The sequence below is a fragment of the Phyllobates terribilis genome, unplaced genomic scaffold (genome assembly GCF_046119375.1).
Source record: "Phyllobates terribilis strain yellow unplaced genomic scaffold, ASM4611937v1 Scaffold_11__3_contigs__length_659146591, whole genome shotgun sequence".
NCBI classification, from domain to species: Eukaryota; Metazoa; Chordata; class Amphibia; order Anura; family Dendrobatidae; genus Phyllobates; species Phyllobates terribilis.
The window spans coordinates 378,940,915-378,962,135 of NW_027362771.1; the positions used below are offsets into that span (position 1 = coordinate 378,940,915).

The window sequence follows — 21,221 nt, forward strand, 5'->3', positions numbered from 1 at the left end:
TTGAATCTGTCAACACTTGATCGCTTGTACATTTGTGACCAAAAGATTTGAGACTGATACCTATTTTGGTTTTCACAAAGCTTTCTACTTCAGTTTTTTTAGATCTTTTAGTCAGATTTTTCTATGGTTACTGAAGTACAATTATAAGCATTTTATTTATTTTTTCATGCATTGTTAAACTTTTATTGACAAATACATCAGGCTTATTCAAAGACTCGATATTTACAGTGTTGACCAGTATATTTCAAAACTTTCGCAATTCGCCCTAACATGTTGGATATCAGCTTCTGTGCCATATTCCTACTGATCGCCACCCATTCTTGCCTAATCAATGCTTAGAGTTTATCACAATTTCTGTGGGTTTTTTTATTGACCCGCTTTTTGAACATTGATCACAGGTTCTCAATAGGATTGAGATCTGTTGAGTTTCCTGGCCATGGACCATGGAACCAGAATTTCAATGTTTTGTTCAAGCCATTTAGTTACCACTTTTTCCTTGTGGCATGGTGCTACATCGTGCTGGAAAAGCATTATCACCAAATTTCTCCTCAGTTATTGGGACAAGTTTCTCTTGGAGGATGTTTTGATACCATTCTTTATTCATGGCAGTGTTCTGTGGCAAAATTGTGAGTGAGCTCACTCCCTTGTATGAAAAGCAACTCCAGAAATGAATGGTCTCAGGATGCTTTACTCTTGCCATGACACAGGACTCATGGTAACCCTCACCTTTTCTTCTCCAGACAAAAAATCTTCCAAATGTCCCAAACAGTCTGAAGGGGGCTTCATTAGAGAAAATAACTTTACTCCAGTTCTGCTCAGTCCGATCCCTATACTACCTTCGAAATGTCAGTCTGTCATTGATGTTCTTCTTGTAGAGAAATGTCTTCTTTGCTACTATTCTTGACACTAAGCCAACCTCAAAAAGCCTTTGCCGCACTGTGCATCCAGATGCACTCACTCTTTCCTGCTTTCACTCTTGAGCAAGCTCTGAATTGGTGTTGAACCTATTCCATAGCTAAATCCTAAGCACATGTTTCCTTCGAGGAAAATTTTAAATAATAAGATACTGACCCCAAAGGCAGTTGAGGGGCCATGGCAGAGATGAAGACCCTAGCCACAGTCCCGCCCCGATGCACGAACATCTTATTGCACACAAATTTCAAAAATAATTAAAGAACAACCTGTGTGCAGATTTGTACAGTGAAGGTACCTATTAAACCAGTAAGACAACACCTTTATGCCCATACATTTAGTTTATCATGACTGATCCTGATGACAGGTTCTCTTTAATTCATATTTATTGGTGTAATAAAAACTGTTACTGTATCCTTGGCTAAAGGATCATTATTTCAGCATCCCAGCCCACATTACCATATACCATCCATTCTGACCAAATATAATTTATTGCTTTCAGAAATGGACCAGAGACCGTTCCGCAAAAGCGTTGCACCCTGAGACTTTTTGAATAAAGTCAGTCCTTTGCTAAATATTCCGTGGTGATTTCAATTGTATACGAGTGCCCTTTTATATGTTCAGCACTCTACAGGATTACAGATGTGCCCTTGTCAACCAGGGAAGTAACTTCTCTTGGCCAAAGAATGCTAGCAAAAAGAAAAGGACATTGGCAGCAGCTATATCCAGTTAAATGTCTTAATTAGAGTTGTGCCCACTGTAACAAAACTCCAAAAAATGAACACCCTAATTTTATCTTATTTTTATATCAACTGTCTAAACATACGTATCCCATAAGCGTCCTTTTTTTCCTGATTGTCCTCTCTGCCATTGCTATACTTCCCGCAAATCAGGCATGGAACGTTCTATGTAATGTTAGATTTTACAGCATTGTGAGCATGTATTCTTATCTTATGACAACAACCCAGCGGAGAGACTTTCTAAGGACACCTACTCAAGATGCCACACAATATTGTTAGTGGGTAATCTTTATTCATATCAGCAGGCTTTGAGATAACCAGACTCAATATACAGAATGACTTCTTCATTGTGAGCAATAAGTGTATTGTCTGCTCTCCTTAAGGAGCACATTTCCACTATTACCTGAAATCTTTAGTTACAAAATGAGTCATATCATAAAAATATGCAGCAGGGAGAATGTGCTAAAATGTGTTGTTGCTTGTTCCTGTGAAGTGAAGTTTTCTTAGCATTTTCGGTATGCTTTATAAATATAGTTTTGATAAAAAGGACATACAAGGTCACAAAAGTCAAAATGTAATAGCAAAGAAAATGAAAGGTACTAAGCAGGAGAAATTTGTTTTAAAACTGGAAAGCAAAACGTTAAAATAATTTTTTCCATTTTTTTTCGTACCATAAAATATAACTTATCAAGTTTAAAATGGGGCAAGAAAATTGTTGCAAAGTTATGGTCCATGACCATTTCTGCTTATAGCTGGCATAAGAAGATTGTATTTCTGTCTAAGGGGCCAAAATGTGCCCAATTTAGTAAGAGGAATATGCCTGCAAATAAATTTTGTATAAACCTTGCCAACGACCCTCTCCATTTTGACTGGCATTAAACACACTGGTACTAATAAGTGTGAATCAATGACTCCATTGAACATGTGAGATATTAAATTTGAAGACGGGATAATGAATTGTACCATTTCTAATAAAAATGTCTTTAGAAAGACCCATTTTTTACATCACATGAAAGAGTTTGTACATATAATGTGTCTAAGAGTCTAACATGTAGAATGCTAACAGTACATAATACACGTTAAGGTTCTGCTGTTTCTGCACTCCAGGCACTCATCACGTGACCTCTCACTTGCACTTGCATACTTGTGATCATGCGATGACCACTGTCTTTTCCACTCCTCTTAACCCCTCACCGACATTTACTGTACATGTATGGCTCAAGTCGGTAGTGGTTGTATGGAGTGGGCTCACAGGGTAAATTCGGCCCATACTCAGCAGGTAACGGCTGTGCGTTACATCTAGGATCTGTCTCTAACAACCTTTTAAATGCTGCTGTCAAATTCTGACAGCCACATTTAACACACATCAGCAGGGCTGCCATCAAGGCATTACTGCTCTTACTACTGTATGGGGCCAATTGAGTATAAGCAAAAAGGGGGGCCCAGACACACTGGCAGCCTGGTTTTCCCCTCCCCCCCAGGGACAACAGTTCAGGGCTGCTATATTCCAGATGCATAACAACACTGCATCTACATACGCCGGGTGCATCATGGTCCAGACGCTGGTCACATGACACACTGCGCACACATCTTCATTCTGGAGAAAAGCAGTGTGCCACGTGCATTGTAGACAAGCCACATTGGAGACGGCAGGCAGGCAGGCTGAGCCACAAGCGGGCAGTGTGTGAGGGGAAGGCAGTGGCAGGCAGTGGTGTGAGGAGAAGGCAGTGTGCAGTGTGTGAAGAGGAGGAGGTGGTGGGCAATGTGTGAGGAGGAGGCCGCGTAGGGGAGTCTAATGACGGGAGTGTAGTGAGGGGAGCGTAGTGAGGGGAGGCTGCTGAGGGGAGGCTGCATCCGGCAGGGTGAGGCTGAGGAGAGGACCAGGCTAGGAAAGGATTCTTTACAGTCAGAACAGTCAGACTGTGGAATGCCCGACATGCTGTGAGGCTGCTGAGTTCAAGTCACGAGACCTGCGGCCAGTCCATGCACTGCGGTCCGAATGCAGACCGATATTCACAGACAGCTGAATGAGCCTTAAAAGGGTTGTCCGCTCAAAAATCCACAAAGCTGCAGTCCCTCTGTGTCACTCTGACTGCAGACTTGTGAATCCTCACATCATACACACTGTGATCTGTGAGGATTCGCTAATGTCAGAGCCAGGAACGGTGGTCATGTGGCTGCAAGGATGTGAAATACAGACTCCAGGCCAGAATCCGACTATATGGGTGCAGACTAGTGTTGAGCGAGTATGTTCTGTCCGAGTATGCTCGGGCCGAGCTCCGAGTATTTATAGCTGCTCGGTGATATGGTTGAATTGCTCCCATGTGCATGATTTGCAACTGTTTGACAGTTTTATTACATGTGAGGAATGTGTAAGAAATAGACATTCCTCACATGTAATAAAACTGTCAAACAGCTGCAAATCATGCACACGGGAGCGATTCAACCATATCACCGAGCAGCTATAAATACTCGGAGCTCGGCCCGAGCATACTCGGCGAATGGGTTAATAGAACATACTCACTCAACACTAGTGCAGACTCAATATACTTGTATTAACCGAGGCTGCACTCCTCTAAAAAGAAAAAAAAATCCTCTAAAAAGAAATAAAAATATACCTAAAAAAAGAGTATTAGATATTTTAAGAAATGTTTCATAGGTTAGAGTAGACTAGGACCGTGCCAAAAGAGTCTACCTTATCATGGTGGCTGGCTTAAAAAATCTATTGGTCAAAACAAAAGCTGATGGCTATGTATCTGATATGGTGTTCAATGGGAACTGTTAATGCGTGATTGGTGAGGACGTGGTGCAGAAGTGGAGTTTTTCCAAGAGTGGGCGGTGGGACTGTGGAAGGTTCAAGGGGTGGAGGGTGAGCTGGGGTGGAGCCTGGATGGAGTCTCAAGGGGGCCTGAAAATTTTGACAGTATGGAGCCCTGAACTTCTTAGTGGCAGCCCTGCAAGCCGGCATGGGGGCACATCATTCGTGATGTGATTGTAGGTCGACGATGGGTTGGTACATCAGCCAGGGGTCTGCTGAAGACTTCTGTGCCTGTCATTATGGAGATTCCTTGAAACCCAGCCTGGGCTTCAAAGAAGACTGTGATTTTTACTATATGTAGCAATAGTGTGGTATTTCTGTATATAGCACAATCAGACAATCACAGGTTCAAGTACCCTAAGGGGACTAACAAGTATAGTGAAGCGTAAAAAAAAGGTTTGTGTGTGTTTCACCCAGGGGGAATATAGGGGACTCGGTACCCGGGCCTTTTACCTTGCTTAGGATGTCACGGCAGTCGGCTCCCGGGCCCGTCCTCTGGGGTCTCTCTTGAAAAAGGGATTTTTAGTGTATGGTTTATTTCGTGACGTCACCTGTGGCTTCTGGTAATAGATACCAGCGCTGCTTCAGACCTCTTGGGCGGTTGGTAGGGCAGCTGAGTTGGAACGGCTCCCCACCGGTGGAGTGGGCCCCAGGGCAGTGTAGTATAGATGATGGTTATGCTGGGGCTTGTGGTGCAGGATAGATGGCGCAGCGGAAATAACTGACGGAGGCAGTGGAGTGCAGTCATCCGAGTTTACTGTTCAAGTTCCTCAGGTACACTGTACGGGTGTCAGCCTCCCGCGTCGCACTGCGTCTACCAGATAAGGGGTCCAGCTCTTTCTCAAGTATATCAGAAGCGCTTGACGGAACCCCGCTTTCTTTATGTTCCTTACTAGACCGACTTCTCGCGCCGGGTTTTCTCCCTCCTGCCCTGTGCTTTCCCACACACAGTCCCGATCGGGTGGTCTGAAGTCCCTCTGGGCAACCTGGAGTTCCTGGACCTACTTGATGCCCTTCACGGTGACTAGGGTGAGACTGTGGCAACTGCACCATGGAAGTGCAGAAGCCTCCGGTTTTCCAGCTGAGACCTGGAGTAACACGGCTGGTCCAGGGACTGGTTCCCTTCTTGCGGCCTGATCCCCCTGACACCTGGCAGATTCTGGCGTGCGGGTGCCGTCCTGCACTCACCGTACCCCCTGGGATCCCTTCTGTCGACGGAGCCTTCCTCCTCTGCTCCCCTGCTGGGCCTCTATTACTAGGCCCCTTATGGAGCAGAGCTCCTAAAGAGACTCTGCTCCCCTTCTCTCCTTGCTACTCACTTTATGTCCTCTGCACTACTCTGCCACCCTAAGATGGCTTCCATTTATATACCTCCTATTATGGTGCTCCCCTGTTCTGCATCCTCCACCCTCACTCACTACTGGTTCCCCCTCTCTTTGGTTCCCCCCACTCCAGCCAGGGACAGGGCTCAGCAGAAACACAGTGCATCTTGCCCTTCCAGCCGGCCTGGAGTAGTGTAGTGTTGAATGCGGGTGTTGGGGTTCCGGGCAGCACTCCCTCCTTACCTTGAGAGAAGGAGTCACCACACCTCTGGGTGAGGTGCAGAAAGTTTTGGCACAATTTCCAGCTTTTTGTGGTTGTGTTTATGCTAAACACTGCTTGATATATGTGGGCCATAATGCACCCAAATGTGTGAATTGCACTGTATATAATAAATTAACCTAATAAATAACTTACATGCCTACTGAAAAAAGGGTGAAAATTACAGTTAAGTCCATATTTGTAATAAATACCTGTGTACTTGTATGCATAAAGGTAAAATTGGTAGAAATTATGATTTCTTTACTTTGTTTAAAAATAATTAAAGTTCAGTGGCTTAGCTTTTAGCAGCGCTTTGTAATTTTCCAATACCAGTGAGAAATGAGCAATATCATTTCAGCCTATAAAATGTATCAGGACAGTGGTGATGGTGATGAGTGGGGTGGACTGTGAACAACACAAAAAGATAACAGAAAAAAATAAAATAGTAAAGTCATAAAGCACATGGACCGCATTGTTGAAAAGAGCACATTGACCATGAAAGGATTAAAGACTAGCAGTGTTCGCACGTCCAGCAAGCAAAAAGAAATAAAATGTGTATAAATAATAAAAAAGCAATAGAAAACATATAGAAAAATACAGAGAAGCACAAAGGAGAAATCAAATCTGTCTGAGTAATTACAGTAATTTACATAGTGTCAAACTAATTGCACTCTTTAATGAAGAAATGAGGCAAAACGTAATAATAATTAATTTTATACTACAGACAGAATTACACGGCTTTACTTTCCTTGTAAATTGCTTTTGAAATCATGTCCTACATACGTATTACACATCAAATGCTGTTTGAGTAGCTGTAAAAAGGTCGAGTTTCCTAGTGTAATCAGGACATATCACTAGTGTTATTTTCTACTGTATTAGTATGCCATGCATTAAGAAATGTTATCTTAATTCAGAGCTTCATTCTCATGTTTAAGATGATGTTTTCTCAAAGTAAATAAAGAAAATTATCTACAGTATATGTGTGTCAATATGATGACACCATAGCTCAGAAGTAATTCTTTTTTTTTTAATATACAGTCATGGCCAAAAGTTTTGAGAATGACACCAAAATTATATTTTCACATGATCTGCTGGCCTCTGGTTTTTATTAGTGTTTGTCTGATGTTTATATCACATACAGAAATATAATTGCAATCATATTATGAGTACCAATAGGTTATATTGACAGTTAGAATGAGTTAATGCAGCAAGTCAATATTTGCAGTGTTGACCCTTCTTCTTCAAGACCTCTGTAATTCTCCCTGGCATGCTCTCAATCAACTTTTGGACCAAATCCTGACTGATAGCAGTCCATTCTTGCATAATCAATGCTTGCATTTTGCCAGAATTTGTTGGTTTTTGTTTGTCCACCCATCTCTTGATGATTGACCACAAGTTCTCAATGGGATTAAGATCTGGGGAGTTTCCAGGCCATGGACCCAAAATCTCTATGTTTTGTTCCATGAGCCATTTAGTTATCACCTTTGCTTTATGGCAAGGTGCTCCATCATGCTGGAAAAGGCATTGTTGGGCGCCAAACTGCTCTTGGACGGTTGGGAGAAGTTGCTTTTGGAGGACATTCTGGTACCATTCTTTATTCATGGCTGTGTTTTTAGACAAGACTGTGAGTGAGCCGATTCCCTTGGCTGAGAAGCAACCCCACACATGAATGGTTTCAGGATGCTTTACAGTTGGCATGAGACAAGACTGGTGGTAGCGCTCACCTCTTCTTCTCCGAATAAGCTGTTTTCCAGATGTCCCAACCAATCGAAAAGGGGATTCATCAGAGAAAATGACTTTGCCCCAGTCCTCAGCAGTCCACTCCCTGTACCTTTTGCAGAATATCAGTCGGTCCCTGATGTTTTTTCTGGAGAGAAGTGGCTTCTATGCTGCCCTCCTTGAAACCAGCCCTTGCTCAAAGAGTCTCCGCCTCACAGTGCGTGCAGAAGCACTCACACCAGCCTGCTGTCATTCCTGAGCAAGCTCGGCACTGCTGGTAGTCCGATCCCGCAGCTGAAACAGTTTTAAGATACGGTCCTGGCGCTTGCTGGTCTTTCTTGGGCGCCCTGGAGCCTTTTTGACAACAATGGAAGCTCTCTCCTTGAAGTTCTTGATGATGCGATAGATTGTTAACTGAGGTGCAATCTTTGTAGCTGTGATACTCTTCCCTGTTAGGCCATTTTTGTGCAGTGCAATGATGGCTGCACGTGTTTCTTTAGAGATAACCATGGTTAACTGAAGGAAAACAATGATACCAAGAACCAGCCTCCTTTTAAAGTGTCCAGTGATGTCATTCTTACTTAATCATGACTGATTGATCGCCAGCCCTGTCCTCATCAACACCCACACCTGTGTTAATGGATCAATCACTAATACGATGTTAGCTGCTCCTTTTAAGGCAGGACTGCAATGATGTTGAAATGTGTTTTGGGGGTTAAAGTTCATTTTCTGGGCAAATATTGACTTTGCAAGTACAGTAATTGCTGTTAAGCTGATCACTCTTTGACATTCAGGAGTATATGCAAATTGCCATTCCAAAAAATAAAGCAGTAAACTTTGGAAAAATTACTATTTGTCTCATTCTCAATACTTTTGGCCATGACTGTACTCTTGCCTAGTTCTGTGTTGCACCCTTGTTTTAATGCTGCTGAGGATTTTAGTGAGTGCAGTTACAATGAAACAGGCTACATTTACCATGATGTTCCCTCCCACAGACAATGGCCCCGATTCATCAAGAGCGATTTCCACCCCAGGCTTCATGAGAGGGCGTGTTAGGCCATAGCCCCATGGTCAGTATTCAGTCAGTATTTTTTCTCAGGAGTGATAGCCAAAACCAGGAGTGGGTGATAAATGCAGAATTGGAGACTTGTTTCTATTATACCTTTTCTCTGATTGTTCCTCACCTGGTTTTGGCTCCCACTCCTGGGAAAAAATACTGACCGAATACTGACCAAATACTGATAGTGAGGCCGTGACCTTAGAATGGATTCAGCAACAATCCGCTGACAAAAATGTTGTGCAGATGCAATTTTTTTGTCCGCCTTTCAAATGGATCCATTTTTTTTTACATTGAAGTCCATGGAAAACTGATCCATTAAATAGCCATTCATCTTTCTCCCATTTGAAAAGGATCTGTTTTTGCTTTCCATAAACTTCAATGTTAAAAAAAATGGATCCAGTTGAAATCAGGTTTTTTTTCAGGCAGACAAAAAAGTTGTGTCTGCACAACTTTTTAGTCAATAGATTGCTGCTGGATCCGTTCTAATGGATGAATACTGGAAATGTGAACATAGCCTTACAGAATTATGCCAGTTACTAATAAATTAATAAGTGATAAATCATACTGTATTTTAACCATATCTACACAATTTTCAAGATCAGATAATCTATAAAACATTGCTTAAATCAAGTTTGGATTTTATTATCTGCATTTAACTTTTTCTGTAATAATCTATTATTATAATTTACAAATAATCTTCTTGTGTTCCATTACTTATTTTAATGGAATATTCCTAAAGTGTAAAAATCACCAGCGAATGCAGATCCTTGATTTGAGCATCTAAATATTCTTTTCAGGCTTCACTTTGGTTTACATTTGCTTTTCAGCAATATTATTATCAAATCTGACCTACGGGAATGCTACCTAGTTACTCAAAGGTGGCTCAATGAGAAGCTGTCAATACAATGTGCTGCCATCTTTTTGTGCAACAAAAATTAGTGACATATATACAAATTTTAGTGGTATATCACTTTTCTATGAATGTTCTTTAGTTTTGGAGGACTTACAATGTAATTGTTGCAGGGTGATACCAGTTCTACGTGGCAGGAGTCTGACGTGACAAGAGTCTGATGTGGCAAGAGTCTGATGTGGCAGGAGTCTGATGTGTCAGGAGTCTGATGTGGCAGGCGTCTGATGTGTCAGGAGTCTGATGTGGTAGTAGTCTGATGTGGCAGGAGTCTGATGTGGCAGGAGTCTGATGTGGCAGGAGTCTGATGTGGCAGGCGCCTGATGTGGCAGGAGTCTGATGTGGCAGGAGTCTCATGTGGCAGGAGTCTGATGTGGCAGGAGTCTGCTACTTTCATGCAGGCACCCCTTGTCCAATCAATGCTGATTGACACCTTATTTGGTATTATTATTTGTAGAGAAAAGCTGCCAATCAGCGGTCAGTGGGCAACAGGAGCTTTGCAACTTCTGACTCACATTGGACTAGACAACAAAACTGATAGTGCCTTCCCACATAAGTGACGTACACTTTAAATTAGTGTCTCTGCCTCTACTTCAGGAAGAAAAGCATAATGGATCCAACAGGTTACCTTTAAAAAAAACATCACTAGATCATCTGGACAAAAGCCACTGGACTGCCAGGTATGTACAATAAGCAGATGAATGACTGTGAACAGTTAAATGCAATCTGTCATAGTAACAAAATTCTTCAAAAAGTAAATCCTGCCTGCTGTTGGAGTACCATGCTGTAAAATCATGCTCCAGTCTCCTAACCACTTTGTGTGCAGTATGTTAAAAGGAATATTGTCACCAGGTTTTTGCTACCTCATCTGAGAACAGCATGATGTAGAGGCAGAGAACCTGATTCCAAGATGTATCACTTAGTTTACTGGGTGCAGCACTTATGATACAATCAGAGTTTTTAGATGTAGCATGTAGCTGATCCCACCCACACCACAGCTTTCTGTGTACAGTTATATGAAAAAGTTTGGGCACCCCTATTAATCTTAAGCTTAATGTTTTCTTTAAATTGGTGTTTTTGCAACAGCTATTTCAGTTTGATATATGTAATAACTGTTGGACACAGTAATGTTTCTGCCTTGAAATGAGGTTTCTTGTACTAACAGAAAATGTGCAATCTGCATTCAAACAAAATTTGACAGGTGCATAAGTATGGGCACCCTTATCATTTTCTTGTTTGAAATACTCCTACCTACTTTTTACTGACTTACTAAAGCACTTTTTTTGGTTTTGTAAGCTCATTGAGCTTTGAACTTCATAGCCAGGTGTATGCAATCATGAGAAAAGCTACTTAAAGTGGCCACTTGCAAGTTGTTCTCCTGTTTGAATCTCCTCTGAAGAGTGGCATCATGGGCTCCTCAAAACAACTGTCAAATGATCTGAAAACAAAGATTATTCAGCATAGTTGTTCAGGGGAAGGATACAAAAAGCTGTCTCAGAGATTTAACCTGTCAGTTTCCACTGTGAGGAACATAGTAAGGAAATGGAAGAACACAGGGACAGTTCTTGTTAAGGCCAGAAGTGGCAGGCCAAGAAAAACATCAGAAAGGCAGAGAAGAAGAATGGTGAGATCAGTCAAGGACAATCCTCAGACCACCTCCAGAGAGCTGCAGCATCAACTTGCTGCAAATGGTGTCACTGTGCATCGGTCAACTATACAACGCACTTTGCACAAGGAGAAGCTGTATGGGAGAGTGATGCGAAAAAAGCCGTTTCTGCAAGCATGCCACAAACAGAGTCGGCTGAGGTATGCAAAAGCACATTTGGAGAAGCCAATTTCTTTTTGGAAGAAGGTCCTGTGGACTGATGAAACCAAGATTGAGTTGTTTGGTCATACAAAAAGGCGTTATGCATGGCGGCAAAAAAACACAGCATTCCAAGAAAAACACTTGCTACCCACAGTAAAATTTGGTGGAGGTTCCATCATGCTTTGGGGCTGTGTGGCCAATGCCGGCACCGGGAATCTTGTTAAAGTTGAGGGACGCATGGATTCCACTCAGTATCAGCAGATTCTTGACAATAATGTTCAAGAATCAGTGATAAAGTTGAAGTTACGCAGGGGATGGATCTTTCAGCAAGACAATGATCCAAAACACCGCTCCAAATCTACTCAGGCATTCATGCAGAGGAACAATTACAATGTTCTGGAATGGCCATCCCAGTTCCCAGACCTGAATATCATTGAACATCTGTGGGATCATTTGAAGAGGGCTGTCCATGCTCGGCGACCATCAAACTTAACTGAACTGGAATTATTTTGTAAAGAGGAATGGTCAAAAATACCTTCATCCAGGATCCAGGAACTCATTAAAAGCTACAGGAAGCGACTAGAGGCTGTTATTTTTGCAAAAGGAGGATCTGCTAAATATTAATGTCACTTTTCTGGTGAGGTGCCCATACTTATGCACCTGTCAAATTTTGTTTGAATGCAGATTGCACATTTTCTGTTAGTACAATAAACCTCATTTCAAGGCAGAAACATTACTGTGTCCAACAGTTATCACATATATCAAACTGAAATAGCTGTTGCAAAAACACCAATTTTTATAAAACATTAAGCTTAAGATTAATAGGGGTGCCCAAACTTTTTCATATAACTGTATATTGTATATTGATGATAAGATGCTGATCAGTGCTGGGGGCGGAGTTGAACCAGGACTCAGAAGAACTATAGTCTGGGCAGTGATAATCTCCTGCTGATAAAACACTCATTGTATTGAAACCGCTGCACACAGCCTAATAAGTGACACAGTACTGAAACCAGTGTCCCTACCTCATGCTGCCCTCAGATTACCTAGCAAAAACCTGCTGACAGATTCCCTTTACGTAAGATTCTTCTTGCTCTGATTAGCATTGAGGCGCCACATGACAAAATGCTGAGATACCTTTGGACAGAAACCTTTCAAAAGTGTAGAATGACTAAAGTAGTTTTTATAGGCATACAAATTAGAAATTAAGAAAAGGTGTCACTCTTGAAATCATAATTTCAAATGATATGTTTCTAAATAACTTTTTTGCACATTTTGCATTTTTATTTGAAGAGAAATTGCATGTAATAAAATATACTGCGCAAACTTAAATTTAAGAAAGTGTAAGAGCGCTATAGTAAAGAGAAAAGCACAGGAGCTGTAAGAAGAGTTTGCACTATGTAATAAATGGAAGTGTAATTCACATACAGAGATCACTGAAGTGAAAAGCCAAAGGGGCATGTACTTAGTATAATAATAGGTGGCAATGTCACTCACCTGCGCCACCAGTCAGCCAGACCACGTTCTTCAGCAGCCAGTGCATATAGCATTGGGAATGGAGGAGAAGTATTTCTATTTTGCTTTAATTTCCTCCCCAGTGCTTAGTATACTCCACTGGTCGGGGCTTATACAATAGTGTTAAATGATGGAACAGGTTTCTAAATGAAGAGAAATAAGCTGACAATGCCATCACCTTCAGATTCCAGTTCCAATTACCTGGTCCAAAGAATACCAACATGTTTTATATATTATTGGCATAGATTTCAGGGTACATGCCATGAATCTGCCACAAATTACATTCTAGAATTTGTAACCTGGATTGATACAGGACCTGGCAACCTCCCTGCTATCCAGTTTTTATGTTCCAAGAACTCAAGAAAATAATTCTATTTGGGACATTTAATCAATGGCAAGCCCATTATTCACCTAATAATATTCTGTGGAAATACCCAACCCGTCTGATTCTGATGACTTTACTATTAACTGCCTAATAAGGCCTGATAAGCTATTAGATATACCGCCTATTAAAGGAATCCACTTAAAGGAACACTAGAAATGAATGCTAAAAGTAAACGCCAAACTTACTTACTTATGTTGTGTACCATTCTGAAGGATTCTTTGTAAACTCCTGAAAGAAACAGTCTTGTAGAAATCATCCAGAGAATTTGCAAGTTAAAGAGATTTTATAGCATGAAACAATTTTGGAAAAGAACTGAGAATAGTTAAAAAAATTAAAAGAAACTATACTCTCTCACCAATCTCCTGTTACGACTCTGCCTGGATCTCTCACCTGTCCCTACTTCCCAATTTTATCTTGACACATAGTATATGCTGATACTCAAGGATGGTATAGGGTGGCAAAGCATCATCAATGAAAGGGGCCTGATGATTTTTTTGTCCATCTCAACCCAGGGCAGAAGTGATTCTTCCTATGATACCTTGTGTGGTTCTGACCTGGCTTATTACCTTATCCAGCATCTGAACTCTTCCCCTATGGGACTGAATACTTTGTGCAGACTTCAGGGTGGTTTGACTACTCTTTTGCCTTTTTTCTGCCTCATCCTCTGCTTTGGCATCCATTTACCGTTCTGCATATAACCCAGCTCCATCTTTGGCCACATCTTGCTATACTGACAGTCAGTAACTACTCCAGGATTTTATGTCTTCTTTAATCTGGTTACTTTTTCCTGCTTCACCACATTGACCTCTATTTTTCTCTTGAAACTTGTGTCTACACTTCTAATTTTTCTGTTACTTTTCAGAATGATACCATTTGCCCCTTCACTCTGCTTTGTGCTGATGTATCCGAGTGTCAGATCTTGGCCATTTCTCTCGTTACACAACTGGATGTGGAAAATTATGCTCTACCTTTGGCCTCATCAACATGTATGCAGATGGCACCCATATCTACTGACCTAGTCTTGAACTTTGTCCTCTAACCTAATATGTCGTACCTTATAGAAATATTTGCTTATTAGCTTCCAACAACTTTTATACCTTTTCATGACACTGTAGTTGCTGTAAAGTGAGCTAACATTGTGTTATAAAATGTTGGTACTAATAAATAATAATAACATTTGGACTTTTTTATATTTTGTATACTTTATAAATCGAAAAACTACTCTGGATTTTTGTAGCCCACATACTCTTGTGTATCTGTTTCTTTAACAAAACTACAATTCCTTGTGATATAGGATTACAACTCCCCCTTAAGTCTGTTGTTTAAGGGTCAACAAATGCCTCGAAGAGGTTAACAAAATTTGACATTAATGATTCGAGCACATTACATTGAAACCCATACATGCTGTATTTTTCCTTCTATCCTAGTGAGTCTTATACAATGGCCCTTTTAAATCAGATGTTGTATTCAGAGAAATATGTTGTTCTTTGTGTTTAGATGACAATAGAGCAAATGAGCATAAAAGAACGATCAGTCAGTTATATTATGTACTAGAGCAACCCTTCCACTCAGGCTCGGTCTGGCCTGGCGGGGCGCCGGGAAATTTCCCGGTGGGCCCCGGGCCCCATGCAGAGGGAACTGAAGAATTTAAAAACAAAAAAGTGGTCGTGGGCCCTTTAAGGGCGCGCGCACGCACTTTTACCGACGCGATGCCCAGGACAGTAGTGGGAGGGGCCTGGGAGCAGGAGAGCAGGGGCTGCACTGCAGCGTCACACTCAGCAGACAGGGAAGCACGTCTGCTAAAAGTGACATCACAGCGCGCCCTGCACTGCAGTCTCCCACATTAGGAGCGTGTCTGTGGGCTGGAGACAAGCCAAGGTACTGTAATATTTGTGTGTTTGTATGGATTTTTATGTATATGCTGCCTGCATGTGTGTACAGTGTGTGTATATGCCTGTGTGTGTACAGTGTGTGTATATGCCTGTGTGTGTACAGTGTGTGTGTATATGCCTGTGTGTGTACAGTGTGTGTGTATATGCCTGTGTGTGTATGTACAGTGTGTGTGTATATGCCTGCATGTGTGTGTGTACAGTGTGTGTGTATATGCCTGTGTGTGTGTGTATATGCCTGTGTGTGTGTGTACAGTGTGTGTGTATATGCCTGTGTGTGTACAGTGTGTGTGTATATGCCTGTGTGTGTGTACAGCGTGTGTGTATATGCCTGTGTGTGTACAGTGTGTGTGTATATGCCTGTGTGTGTGTGTATATGCCTGTGTGTGTGTGTATATGCCTGTGTGTGTGTGTACAGTGTGTATATACCTGTGTGTGTGTACAGTATGTGTATATGCCTGTGTGTGTGAGTACAGTGTGTATGTGTGTGTGTGTGTACAGTGTGTGTATATGCCTGTGTGTACAGTGTGTGTATATGTCTGTGTGTGTACAGTGTGTGTATATGCCTGTGTGTACAGTGTGTGTATATGCCTGTGTGTGTACAGTGTGTGTATATGCCTGTGTGTGTACAGTGTGTGTATATGCCTGTGTGTGTACAGTGTGTGTATATGCCTGTGTGTGTGTATATACCTGTGTGTGTGTGTGTACAGTGTATGTGTGTGTACAGTGTGTTTATATGCCTGTGTGTGTACAGTGTATGTGTGTGTACAGTGTGTGTATATGCCTGTGTGTGTGTATATACCTGTGTGTGTACAGTGTATGTGTGTGTACAGTGTGTGTATATGCCTGTGTGTGTATATACCTGTGTGTGTGTGTGTGTACAGTGTATGTGTGTGTACAGTGTGTTTATATGCCTGTGTGTGTGTTTATATTCCTGTGTGTGTGTGTTTATATTCCTGTGTGTGTGTGTTTATATTCCTGTGTGTGTGTGTTTATATGCCTGTGTGTGTATATGCCTGTGTGTGTGTGTGTGTATATATGCCTGTATGTGTGTGTGTATATGCCGGTGTGTGTGTATATGCCTGTGTGTGTCCATTGTGTATGCCTGTGTGCTTATGTGTCTTCACACGTGTGTGTGTGCTTCCCTGCGTGTCTGCATTTTTGTGTGTGATTGTCTGAGTGTGTCTGTGCATTTCTGTGTGTGCTTGCCTGTGTGTGTACTTGTCCCCATTTCTGTGACTATGTGTATCTGCGTGTGTATATTAGGGCTCTTTCACATGTCCTGATATTTACGGGACTGGAGATATCCGTGTCCACCTGTGTGTCATCCAAGTGACACATACTGGCGCTTGGGAATCAGTATACAGTTAGCGCTGTTCCCAAGAGCCGGGTGCTGAGCGCTGCCCTCATCATAGATCCCTGCAGGCGATGTGATCAGCAGCAGCGGGGTCAATGATGAGAGTAGTAGTCTACTCCCACCGTGTCCGTGTTCAACTGTAAAAATAAGAATAAAATAAAAAAATCCTTATACTCACCTCTCCTAAGTGTCACCTGCTGTAATCCGTGCGAGCGCTCACGCCGAGGAGAATGACTTCTGCAGCGAGCTTGCTCCAGAGCTGCGCTTAGTGAATGACAGGGCACCGCTTGTTGAGCGCAGCTCCGGAGCCCACTCGCTGCAGGAGACATTCTCCTCGGCGTGAGCGCTCGCACGGATTACAGTGGGTGACACTTAGTAGAGGTTAGTATAAGGTTTTTTTTATTTTATTCTTTTTACAGTTGGACACAGCTTGTATAGACTATTACTCTCATCATTGACCCTGCTGGTACTGATCGCAGCGCCTGCAGGGATCTATGATGAGGGCAGCGCTCAGCGCTCTTCCCAAGCACCGGGTGCTAATTGTCATCAGTGTGCGGGACTTTTTGCGGTCTGGACAGCAGGTAAAAAACAGACATGCCAGCGTGTTTTGCCCACGGACACCACATGGTCTGTAGAAAGTGGAAACACACTGACATGTGCACATACGCATTCATGTGAATGGGTCTACGTGTGTCAGTGTCTCTGGTACGTGTGGAAACGGTCACCGCATGTACTGACGTGTGAAAGAGCCCTTAGTATGTGTCTGCTTTTGTGTGTGTAAGCGTGCTTCTGCATGTCTGTGTGCTCTTCCGAAGATTTATTATATTTGGAGAGAGATGGGAGAGAAATTTTAGGAGACAGAATGGGGAGATGTGTGAAGAAACAGTATGGTGAACTAGGGAAGGGGTGGGAATGGGTGCGGGAACAGAATGGGGATGTATGAGGAAACAGTATGGAGAGTAGGGGAATAGTGTGAGGAGACAGTATGGCGGGAGAAAAGTGTGAGGTGACACAGCACAGAGACTAGGTAGTGTGGGGGAAGGTATAGAGATGCGGCAGTATGGGGGGAACAGTGTGAGGGCACAGCAAGGAGGGAACAGTATGCTGAGGAGGGGGAGTCTGATGAAGGGGCACAGTATAGAGACTGGGCAGTTTAGGGGGGGCACAGTGTGAGAGGACAGTGTGAAGAGGGGGCCCAGTATGGTAAAGAGAGGACAGTGTGGAGAGCAGGTACCATAAGAGGGATACAGTGTATGTCATTTTTTTGTGCAGGGAGTATTGTAAGAGTTAGGTTTATTCAGGGGCTCAGTGTAGATATTTTTATTCAGGAGCATTATAATGACTCTGCTATCTTTAAGGGCATCGTGTGGGGATGATCTGCAGAAGACCGGAGAAGATGGAAGTCTGCAGAGACGAGCTGTGGATGAGAAAAGTCATCATGGAGACTGGACAAGAGGGAGACGAAAAGAGAGAGAACGACTCTAATCAGAGAAGACGTCTCAGGTAAGATACCTGGATGTAAATGTTCATTTGTGATCCTGCCTGCGTCTCATCAGTACTGTGGTTCCTGTATGGTCCGCAGTCTGATGATGACTGATAACAACTCCCAGTATCTCTATTGTTAGTTACATACTGGGAGTTGTAGGTTTATGTGATACAAAGATATATGGGGCTGACCTGACATTACAAATGATGGTGGTTCAGATGATGTATTCATGTACTGATGAGTTTGTGCGCGTCTGCGTGTTTGTGCGCGTCTGCGTGTTTGTGCGCGTCTGCGTGTGTGTGCGCTTCTGCGTGTGTGTGCGCGTCTACGTATCTGGAATAATATGTATTTTGTAAGATGCGTGTATGTAAGAGTCCATTGTGGTGTGTAATAACATTCATATGCTTGAGGCACCTTTACTAAATCTATTAGGACTCACTCACATGTGTTAGGGAATTCCATTTGTCTTTCCACATTTAGGAACAGACAAGTGAAATTTGCTAACCTTGTCATAACCATAGGGTTGTACTTGTATGGAGCGGGTTCAGGAGCTGAGCCTGCTCCATACCAGGCAGATGTCGGCTGTGTTACATAGCCGGCGTCTGCCTGTAACAGCAGTGATCAGAGCTCGCCTTGATTGCTGCTGTTTTGAGTATTTAAGTGCCCTTGTCAATCACTGACAGCAGCATTTAGCTAACCGGTGCATGCAGTCACCTGCTCCCTTCTGCCCCCTGTGACGCAGTTGCAGGTTGCTGATGGGTTGCCAGTAGTGCTGAGTGAGCGTGGTCGGACAAGGTGTTATCTCAGCATGCTCGGGTGTTATCCAGGTATCTTGTAGTGCTCTGCTAATATGCTCGAGTCCCTGCGGTAACATGTTTTGCGGCGGTAGACAGAAGCAACATATGCAGGGATTACCTAACAAACAGGCAATTCCTGCATGTGTTGCGTCTGTCTACCGCCGCAAAACATGCTACCCTGGGGACTCGAGCATATTAGCAGAGCACTACAAGATACCTGGATAACACCTGAGCATACTGGGATCACACCTTATCTGACCATTCTCGCTCAGCACTAGTTACCAGGTGCTGCTGCCATGTTAGTCGTTCAATGAAGCTCAGCCTGGGGTTGGGCTCCATGGAAGTGTCACAATCCAGGTGCCGGACGTTATTGCAGCACCCTCACTTTGTAGTTCGCAGTGACTGTAATGTCTCCCTCCTTGCACCGATCCTATGACAGGAAGCTAGTGGCGGCAGGGAGAATAAAACGTAATTTTCTCCGTGTAGCCAACGCTTTTCCATTAAGCCGTCTAACCAGGCTTTAAACCCTATTTACCTGCAGATTACCCCTATATCTGCAGATAAATAGCGTTTTTCAAGGTGACAAGTTACCATTAAAGGGACTCTGGCAGTACGGAATGACTGTTCGAACAAAGTCCTGCCGCTCAGTGCTCCACAGCGCAGCCAATCATGTAACTATAGTGCATTATAGACAAGCATAACAAGTAATAAAACCGTTTATGGTGGGCTGTAGTGTGGGCCCCTAGAGTCAGTTCCCCTGGTGGGCCCTAGGCACCCCAGTCCGACCCTGCTTCCACTAAAGCCATTTGGCTTGCTCTTGCTTGAATGGAAATATGAAACATATTTGTACTTCTTTCTGTGTGCTGGCCATTTATTGAACCACTGCCTGTGCATTGAAAACCTATGTTCTATTGACTTCTTACATAGCCATTGCTGAGATACTGCCTTGTATCCAAATGGAAACAAAGGCTAAAAATTGTACGTTCTTTTTAGTATTTTGGATCTCATCCCAGATTTAAGAAGAAAATATGACAGTAAGCACTATCTCATTAACTATTGGACTGCCAGAGTTGGCCAAGTACGAAGCTCGACTATCTCCAGCAGTCCTATGGAAAGTAAAGAAAGCAGTAGTGTGCATGCTGACTGAGGATTTATAAGCTCTATTCTTGAGTTAAGACAGCCCCTTTAATAAGGGAGAAATTTGGAAACTCTCCAATGATAAAATACAGACCATTTCAATAAGAAGGCCTGAACCCCATGTACGTGAGACCTTCAAGTCCTTCAGAATGGTAGGCACTCATGGAGGGCGCATCACCATTTTGGCTCATAGAAAGGCGGCACAAGTGATGATCCCACTCTATGATGTCTACTGTATATGCTCTGTTACACTTAATGAGAAAACCCATTGGACGTACGGCTTATGTTTGGCGGTAGAGTCTGAAAGGATAATTGTGCAAGGTGTTAAAGTGAATCTGTCACGTTGAAAATAATTGATGTGCAGGCATTATGTTATAGAGCAGGAGGAGCTGATCAGATTGATATATATTTTTGTGGGAAAAGTTTCAGTAAATCTGGCATTTTATTTATTGAAATCCCTGTATATGTATGAGTCCAGTGGGTTGTCCCACTCTGTGATTATAAGTCTTCCCTGTATGTCTGTACATGCAGAGATAGCTGTGTAGGACCTCCGACTGGACTAATATGTATACAAAAGTCAGGGATTTCAATGAATATAAAACACAATATACTGAATATTTTCCCACAATCCCACAGATCATTCTGCTCAGTTTCTCCTTTTCTTCCTGTCCACAAATCATACGACATGCACAACATGACAATTTAATTTATAACACACATAGCTCTATATCCATATTTTCCAAATATAGTAAATGAAATAAAACCACTTTAAACTCTCTCTTTTTTATTAGTTTTCCAGACAGTAAATGAGAGCGATTCACTAAATATGTTCTTTCCCCACTTTGTTCTCCAGGTAATTACAGCTTTATCCCTGTGTACAAATTGATGGTTACTTAAATAATACCAGTGTGACTGTATCACTTCCAGCTGACCTGCAGCACCTGCACTTTCTAGCAGCCATCTTGATCTCCCTCCAGGAATGTGCTGAGAAAGTGCAGAAACCAATCAAAAAACAATATGACTTTCTAGTAAGATTACTGCTTTCTATAATTATATGCCAGTTGAAGCATGCAGATTCTCTATTTACCTACAACGTACAATATTTCAAAAA

The 21,221-nt window shown here is 42.5% G+C and overlaps 1 long non-coding RNA gene across 1 annotated transcript in view; it reads left to right on the plus strand.

The window, feature by feature from the left end:
* The window catches only part of LOC141166353 (uncharacterized), a 72,499-nt gene extending 58,006 nt beyond the window's left edge, over positions 1–14,493 (plus strand). The window contains exons 2-3 of the long non-coding RNA XR_012251285.1: positions 10,335–10,417; positions 14,307–14,493. This is a non-coding gene — a long non-coding RNA (uncharacterized lncRNA). The remainder of the gene's footprint in view (positions 1–10,334; positions 10,418–14,306) is intronic.
* The last annotated feature ends 6,728 nt before the right edge of the window (positions 14,494–21,221 follow it).